This window comes from Hyperolius riggenbachi, chromosome 5 (assembly GCF_040937935.1).
Source record: "Hyperolius riggenbachi isolate aHypRig1 chromosome 5, aHypRig1.pri, whole genome shotgun sequence".
Classification (NCBI taxonomy): Eukaryota; Metazoa; Chordata; class Amphibia; order Anura; family Hyperoliidae; genus Hyperolius; species Hyperolius riggenbachi.
The window spans coordinates 204,132,991-204,141,645 of NC_090650.1; the positions used below are offsets into that span (position 1 = coordinate 204,132,991).

At 47.2% G+C, this 8,655-nt stretch overlaps 1 protein-coding gene across 1 annotated transcript in view; it reads right to left on the minus strand.

Annotated features, from left to right (window-relative positions):
• Positions 1 to 3,802, minus strand: part of SLC9A3 (solute carrier family 9 member A3) — a 178,622-nt gene extending 174,820 nt beyond the window's left edge. The window contains exon 1 of the mRNA XM_068236599.1: positions 3,714 to 3,802. The gene's annotated coding sequence lies outside the window, so the exon portion shown is untranslated. The remainder of the gene's footprint in view (positions 1 to 3,713) is intronic.
• Between the last annotated feature and the right edge of the window lie 4,853 nt (positions 3,803 to 8,655).

An 8,655-nucleotide genomic window follows, 5' to 3' on the forward strand; every position in this document is an offset into this window, starting at 1 on the left:
CGAGCAGGTGCTAACATTATTCGTCTGTTTAGATGAATATTAAACTGGGACCGGCGGCAGCAAACCGAGCATCGTAGGAGGACGGCAAGGGACATTACAGCTGCAGGGAGCCGATAGAAGCTACAGATAAGTGTCAGTTTGTTTGATTGATTTTTAGAATCCCACAGAACCTCTTTAAAGAAGACCTAAACTCAAGCACTGCAGTCAAGGAAAACAAATACTACTGCGTATGCGCACACACCGACAAGACAACTTTGGGGCTCCCAGAGCTGGATCCCATCTACTGTGGAGGAAGGGGGAAACCTCTTTAGGATACAAAGGCCTCCCCTTCCCTGAGGTAAGTACCCCCCGGGGCACTTTTTTTCTTACATGTTCACTTTAAGAAAAGAAGAGGGCATATGGGAGGGGAAAAGTAGGGGGCATTGGTGGGGAAAACGACTACAATTAGATTGCAAGCCTACATATTGTCAGTATTGGCAATCTGTAGGTAGATTGCCAATATAGGTAGCCTTGCAAGTTCCTCTCTTTCCCCTCCCTCCCCCCCCCCACATGCATACATATGAACTGCCCGCCGGGAGACTTGGGCGCAGGATACAGCTGGTATACGGCTATTGCTGGAAGCTGAATTGCAGTGTTTTAAAAGCAACTTCAGCACTGTCTTCTGATGGCGCAGAAGTTACTGACTGTGCGCCGCTATAGCCGTAATTCCTATTTTGGCCTATGATGGCGCCGGCTGCGCCCAAATCTCCTGCACTGTTATTACAGTTCTCTCCCCCCCCCCCCCCCCCCTGCATAATTATAGGTAGCCTAGTCCCACCAGCCGGGAGCTGAGAGCTAGGCAGTGACTCACCACAAAGTCACAAAGTTTGGCTCCCCCCTTACTCACTCCTTGCTGTGCTGCCCTGCGGAATAGTTCACACCTCAGATCATCGGTAAGCCAGCTGCAGAGAAGTGACAGTCAGGCAAACGGTGCATGGTGACAGCGCGTATACTTCAAATACAGGAAGTGACCAGTGATGTCCCTTTCTGTATCTGCGCCATTACTGTGCACTATTTGCCTGGCTGTCTCTTCCCCACTGATCTAAGGTCTGAAGTATGCTGCAGAGCAGCACAGCAAGGAGCAGGGGAGGAGGAGCCAAACTTTGTGGAGGCAGGATAGGACCAGGACAAGTGGCATGTAGGCAATCCTGGTGTGTACCACCTGGCCAACAGCAAAGTACCACCGGTGGTACGTGTACCACAGGTTGAAAAGCCTTGCTCTATAGCAGTGCTCTTTCTCCAGCACCTTTCTGCCACCCTGGAGCGCCTTTTCAGCTGTTTGATTTGTTCAGTGAGCCAGGGCTGCCTGTTAGTTTGGCGGGGGCGGGTGGTGGTGAGTGGGGCAGCTGAATTCATGGCAGAGGAGACTACACTAAATAAGTAACTGAATGCTGCCTCTGGGTCAGTGTAGGATGACAGAGTACTTAGAGGTTGCAAGGCTTCAGTCAGGGTATTCAGATCCAGGTTGCGGTAGTTCCTGCGCATGATCGGATGGTGTAGTGTTGGAGCAGTTGATGGTAGAGAAGAATTGATTGAGAAGGTAGGAAGGTTGTGGTCTGAGAGGGGAAGTGGAGTGTTATGGAAGCTTGAAATAGAGCAGAGGCGGGTAAAGACAAGGTCGAGAGTGTGGCCGTCTTTGTGGATGGAAGTGGAGGACCATTGGGCGAGGTCAAACGAGGAGGTGAGAGAGTGCAGTTTGGTGGCAGTAGGGCAGTTAGTGTCGATGGGTATATTAAAATCTCCAATGATGATAGAGGGTATATCAGTTATTACAGACTGAGCGGGAGTTTCATAGAGCCCCAGATATGGGGAGGGGAGAGCTAGGAAGAAGGGGGATATCAATAAGGTTGTAGGTGTTCTGGGAGGGGAGGTGGTGTGGTTTGTTATTGGTGGAATGAGTTGCAGTCTGAGTAGTGTGAGGTCTAGGAGTGGGCCCTGGGTTTGGTGATATGTCCCCAGAAGCCATGAGTAGGAGGAGTGACATCTATTTAGCTTAGAAACTGCCCTAAGCTGAATCCTAAGTTATGAATTCACGTATACAGTATTTAAAACGCTGTTACTACTGGCATTTTGCAGCTAATAGCAGGGGCGTTGCTAGGGTCCTAGGAAATCTGGGGCACTTCTGGGCACCAAAAACGAACTGAGCATAGCGCACCATGGCAAAAACGGGCGGTGCCTTGTTTTAAAAGTTAGCGTGGTCATGGGCTGGGCCAAATGTAATTGAACTTAGCAGCAGTGTTATTTAGGTAGGGTGTCGCATCATAACGACCGCTTTGTAATACAGCTTGCCACGCTGCAATGCACCACATATAGTGACACGCACAGTGTAGCAGATGTGTTCTCACTTAGAAATATCATGCATAGGCAGCATTTCACAATAATAGGCAAAGTGCCCCCTCACCTGGCTTCTGTGTTAGCCTGGGTGCTGTGTTCGGCTAGCCTTGTGGTGATGCTGTGCTGGCTGGCCTGGCAGTGATGTGTGCTGGGTTGGCTGGCGGTGATACTGAGCTAGCTGTCTGTGATGCTAGCTGGCTGCATGTGATGATGGCCTGGCTGGTGGTGATACTGGGCTGGCCTTAGTTAGGTAAGCCTTGATCAAAAGATGGAGGCTTGGCAACTCTGATTTAGTGTTAAAAGCGTCAAGGCATTTAGAAGAAGGAAGTTAGGGATTGGTGTCAAGAAAGTGATATAGCACTGAATGGAGTTTCATGAAGGGTACTCCCCATTGATGGAAAAGTTTGTGATAGATGTTAGAAAGGATTTACCATTTGGGTTGTAGGCTAGGGTTATGCTAGGTACACACCATACAATTTTCTGGCAGATTTACCTGCCAAATCGATTATTTCCAACATGTCGATTTTCCAATCGATTTCTATAGAAATGATCGGAAAATCGAAAAATTGGAAATAGCACCAGTAATAGCAGTTAAATCTGCCAGAAAATTGTATGGTGTGTACCTAGCATTAGGAATCAGGAAGAGGATTTAACATTGTGTAGCAATGAGGTTTAAGTATCCCTGAACTTGGAAAAACCTATTGAATGAAGCCCATGGTGGGCTAGATTACCTTCTCATGAGAGTCCTGAAGCTGCTTTATTGGTGTCCTTTTCTCAGTCCAGAGCCTTCCAAAAGTTCCTCCAAGTGGTGCGGATCAATTCTAAACTGCGCATAAAGCCCTTGCTTTTGCTATGCATGCATGGTTCAAAACTGTGCCTGTGCAGTTTTGAATCGTGCATTGCCACTTAGAGGAATTTCCTGTATAAGTATCCAGCTGAAGGATCCCATTGTAAAAGTTCAAGTACCAGGAAGGACCCTGAGGACAACGAGCAGCGTCCGGGCATGCAAAAGAAGTGACTTTGGCTTACTTTAGTCCACCATGGGCTTCATTTAATAGTTTCTTCTCCAGTTCAGGGGCAGCACAGTGGCGTAGTGGATAGCGCTATCAATGAATTCCCGGCTTGAATTCCAGCAGGGCAACATCTGCAAGGAGTTTGTATGTTCTCCTCGTGTCTGCATGGGTTTCCTCTGGGCACTTCAGTTTCCTCACACATCCCAAAAACATACAGATAAATTAATTGGCTTCCCTCTAAAATTGACCCTAGACTACCATACATTCACTACATGATACCGACATAGACAAATGGCTATGGTAAGGATTAGGTTGTGTGAGCCATACCGATGCGTCCTGCTCACCCATCTCCCACCACTGTCCGAAGTATATGTACACAGGGAGATGTTGCTTGCTTGGCAGTTGGAAAAAGCTGTTATTTCCCACAATGCAATGAGGTTCACAGGCAGCAAACTGTCAAGTCTGGAAGCAGGAACACACACAGACATGATGACGCAGGGACACTTGACTATTATTATATAGGATATTGTTATTAATTCCCTAAAATCTATAATAGATGCAGCCTCTGTGGAACCAAAAGGTTCAGCATGTCCTACATTTCACTTCATGCTGAGGAATTGCAGGCTTATCACTTAAAAATATATTAATGTTCTATGTAAATCTGCAAATCTCAGACTGGTCTGAGCGGACATGCTGGCCCTTGTAGTTCCAGAGGCTTGTGAATCCATAGCAATCAGGGGTTAAGAAAGCAGGGAAAAGGAGGATGATAACTAGCAGAATAAAAGCTTTCTCTGCAAACAGACCTGAGGTCACTGCTTTGCTGGATTGACAAACTTCTTGAAGGTAGCTACATTCTTTTAGTGCTCCTGCCTGTGTACTTGTGTGCATCTTCCATCAGCTATGACTTCTCCCCCTCTGCACCTAATGAAGATACCAGGTGGAAGTGATAAATAGCTTGTCACTTCACTCGCCTATTACTGTAGCGCAGCACATTTCAGACAGGAGAATCCTAATCCTCATCCCCAATATCACTGTGACACCTCGAGAGGGAAAGGGGGCTGGGAAGCGTGACTGCCCCATACTCACTCGGGCACTGTGGCAGGCAATATCCGGGGCACCCCAGCAACATGTTCTGGGGTAGTGCCCCGAATAAATTACCCTAACCACGTGCCTGGTTATTAGTACACTACCATTCCGACTTTAATTACCCAGTGCGCTGTGTACTGTAACATCATATAGGAACCATTGGTGTGCGAGTGGAGGGGGCGAAACTAAGGACATGCAGAGAGGACGAAGTACTGACTCATCCTTCCCGCCCATCATCGATGTTCTGCTCAGTTGAATATTTCGGCTGAGCAGAGGGTGGGCTACAGCGGGCACTGTAGAGGGAGAATGGTGCTGTGATGTATACCACACATAAAACAGCAACCTCCCTGGCGGTATGATTGCTTCCAGATTTTATTTGTTAAAAGCGGTGCAATTTTTTCACAAGCTTTTAGACCCTAAAAATCATACTGCTAGATAGATCTGCCGCAGCCCTGCACAGTACACACCTTCCATGAATCCAACTCGGTATTACCACTCTGAGCTACAGATTTACATCCTGAGCCTGACTCAGGGTTACCGCCAAGGAGGTTTAAAAGTATGCTTAGAATAAAGCAGTTCAGGGGTATGTTAAGAGCCCATTCACACTGGGGTGATTAGCGGCCACTAGTGTAATGTAAAGTATATGGCAGTGATCTCACTGCTGCGATCACCGGCGGTCCGCAGACAATGCAAACGCAGTGCATGCCGTTTTTAAGCGATTTTTGAGCGATTGCGATTGCAATGTCAAAAAACGCTAATCACAATCGCTCAAAAATCACGAAAATGTACAGCAAAAAAATACGAGTTTAGCACGCTAATCGCTAGCATTTTGCGATCCCCACTGTGAATGGGCCCTAGGGCTGGCACAGACATTCAGTTACCATCATTCAAACCAACAGAATATGGATGGGTTAAGTAACGCCTGCTTCAATATATTCACATATTTAGAGGGAACCCTAACTGAGGCGGGGGGGTTAGTTTAACTTACCTAGGGTTTCTACGGGCCCCTTGCAGACATCCTATGCCCGAGCCGGGACAAACCGATCCTTCAGTCCCTTGCAGCGAACTAGTTTCATTTCTGGGCAGTCGGTGGCCAGTTCTGCAATGTGCCTGCGCGGCCCTGGCCGTGCATCTTAGTTAATGCTGCTATTGACGTCCTGCATGTGTGCAGCATGAGAAATCTAGTACTGTGCATGCGCAGGACGGTGACATCGACGGGAGCGTGAACAAGGAGGTGTGCAGCACTGGCCACAGACTGACCAGTCACCTGAATCGAAACTGGCTCGCTGCAGGGGACCGTAGGATCGGTTTCTCCAAGCACGGGAGCAGGACGTCTGCAGGGGGCCGGTAGAAGCCCCAGGTAAGTGTAACTCTTCCCTCCAGTTAAGGTTCCCTTTAACATAGAAAATGGCTGTAAACCTGTAATTCTCTATCAAAATAGGAGAATGAAGAGCAGGCCATGACCTGCAGTGAGGGGATACAAAAACAACTGGGCCCAATATACCTTGTAACTAATCACTATTCTCCCAAGCAGGGTCAGCTGATCTGACTAGAATTAGGTAACAGTAATCTTATGTCTGTACCAGACTAAATGTATTGCATGCTTGTAAAGCTATGAACACACCTTAATGCTTTTAACTGATCTTTAGGTAGGGTTTCAGGTGGCCGTTTTGGAGCATTGGCTTCTGGCCAAGCAGCATGTACTATGAAGAGGGGAGGATGAAATGCGCAAGCAACTTCCCGCTGTGGTGCCTCGAGGTATCGGGTACATCTATTCAGCCAGATGTATCTAAAATAAGGAGGCCAGTGATGTCAGGGGATACCAGAAAACAGTTTAGATTTCTCTCTGAAACAATCATGAACAATTGTCTTGCCTCAGGAAAATGTTTAAACTCCAAAGGCTTCCCCAATATTCTTACACCCCTCTGTTCCCCCGCTGGGACCCTTTTAAAAACATTTGAGATTAATGTTGGACATTGCTCGCTGCTGCACTCTCCTCCGTGTAGGAGCATGGCTGCACTGTGCAGGTGCAATGTATGCCCCGTGCCTGCGCAGAAGCATGGAACCGCTCATGCAAGCCTTTTTCCTCATGCATAAGTAGCTCCATGCTACTGCATAGACGCGAACCCAACTGACGCCTGCAGAGTGCAGCCACGCTCATGCACAGAGAGGAGCGGAGCCACAAAGAATAAGAGGGTCCCAGTCGGCAACAGAGAGTCATGGAGAAACAAGGGAGCCTCAGGCGCATCTAGAGGCTTGCCTCGGTGGTAGCTACCTTTATGTGGTTTCAGGTGTGCTGTAAGGCCAGGTTTCCATTTGTACCCGCATTTGTGCTGATGCAAGTATGCAATCCGAATCCCCCTAGCCATGCTGTGCACGGCTAAGGGGATTCGGAGGAATCTTTCATAAAAGGTCATTTTTTTGTCGCCGCATGTGAGTTGGAAGCAGATTTCAGTAGTCTCCGATTCCGCTTCTGGATTGGGGAAATACTGCTAATCACCCCTAGTGGAAACGAGCCTTTAGTGTTTGGATTATTCTTGACTACAGAATGGCAACAATTTAGTGCAAAATACATTTGCAGAACAGATGCTGTGATCTCAAAACAAATATTCACATGGAATCTACTTCCAATGCATATGGAGGGAGCTCTACAAGCAAAATAATCTCTATGTGTTCCAAATAGCAATAGGCATTCCTTTCCTCTGCTTACACCTCTGCTTATCACACAGTCGCTGTCCTTGGTAAGTACATTGCTGGTCAATACAATCAAATTTGCTCAGGGGCCCACTGCTCAAAAACCACATTAGTAATACATTTTTAAAAGACAAACATTTATTTATTTTTAAAGCAGCTACCAGACACGTTAAAATGATGCCATCCATAATAACACAGTGTGCTTATGATTTGTGCTTATGATTTGGTGTACCGAAAAAAGTAGTATTTGCCTCTTCCATTCACTTGTACCGTGTACAGAACTTCCCTTCACAGAACAAGGAATGCATTTGATCAAGGGGAGGGGGAGGGATGGTTTTGTTTCTGCAAAATCAGAGGAGAAATAAAACCCACAAATTTCACTCAGCTGTAATTCTGAGCAATGACACATCAGGAAGTTTCCTTGGGTATCTTGATGGCCTACTCAGCACAGCACACCCATGTGAATTGCACAATGCACAGCTTTGATCTCACATAGCATCTGCAATGAATGGTAACATCCTACACTGCTGCAGGATCACACATGACACATGGGAAAATATACTGTGTTTAGTATGTAAACAAACACACATGTTCAACTCAAGGATATATGCTTTCCCCTATAAAGGATGGAAGTAGAACAATGAACAAAAAACCTACTGCAGTGTTCCATCTTGGGGAAAATAACAGCAATTGATTAGTAACTACAACCTATTCAGTTACTTTTTCCCATGACTAAAGTCAGGCACTTGAGGGCAGACAGCAATTCATTTGACTTAAGGTGCCCATACATCAGAAGATTATGGGCAGATTCGACAAAGAGACAAATTTATCTCTAATCGAATCTGATTTGATCTCTTTGTCGAAGCTGCCCATATACTGCAGGCCGATTCCCATCCGATTTCAGCACAAAATCTTCAGGCAATCGGCTGAGCCTGCTGCGTCTGCCCTCCCCTCCCCCCCCCAGCTGCCCCCCTAATGTATAAATGTGCCCCCTGTGTGTACATTTACACATTACCTGTCATGTGTCAGCCTCCATGCGGTGTCCGTAACCTCCAGGCAGCACTCGGTACACGCCACTGGCGCATAGCATCTGATGTCAGACACTATGTGCCGACGTCACACAATATGCTTCAGTGGCGTGTATGGAGGGCCGCATGGAGGTTACGGACACCGCGTGGAGGCTGGCACAGGACATGTAATGTATAAGGGGGGGTCGCATTTATACTTTAGGGGTTTAGTCGTTTTCGTCGCTCGTTCTGAAATTGGCCGATGCACACCTGATCATCCAACTTTGGCCTGAAATCTTGCATCAGGCGCGATCGACTAACGCAACTAAGTCCTGTTAATGAATGCTAACCTCAACTCAAGCAGTCACAAGCAGTAACCAGAAGGATTAACCACTTCCCGACCGCCGTATATACAATTGGCGGCCGGGAAGTGGACCCCGCAAGGACCGGCGTATTGACAAATGGCGGCGGTCCTTGTAGGG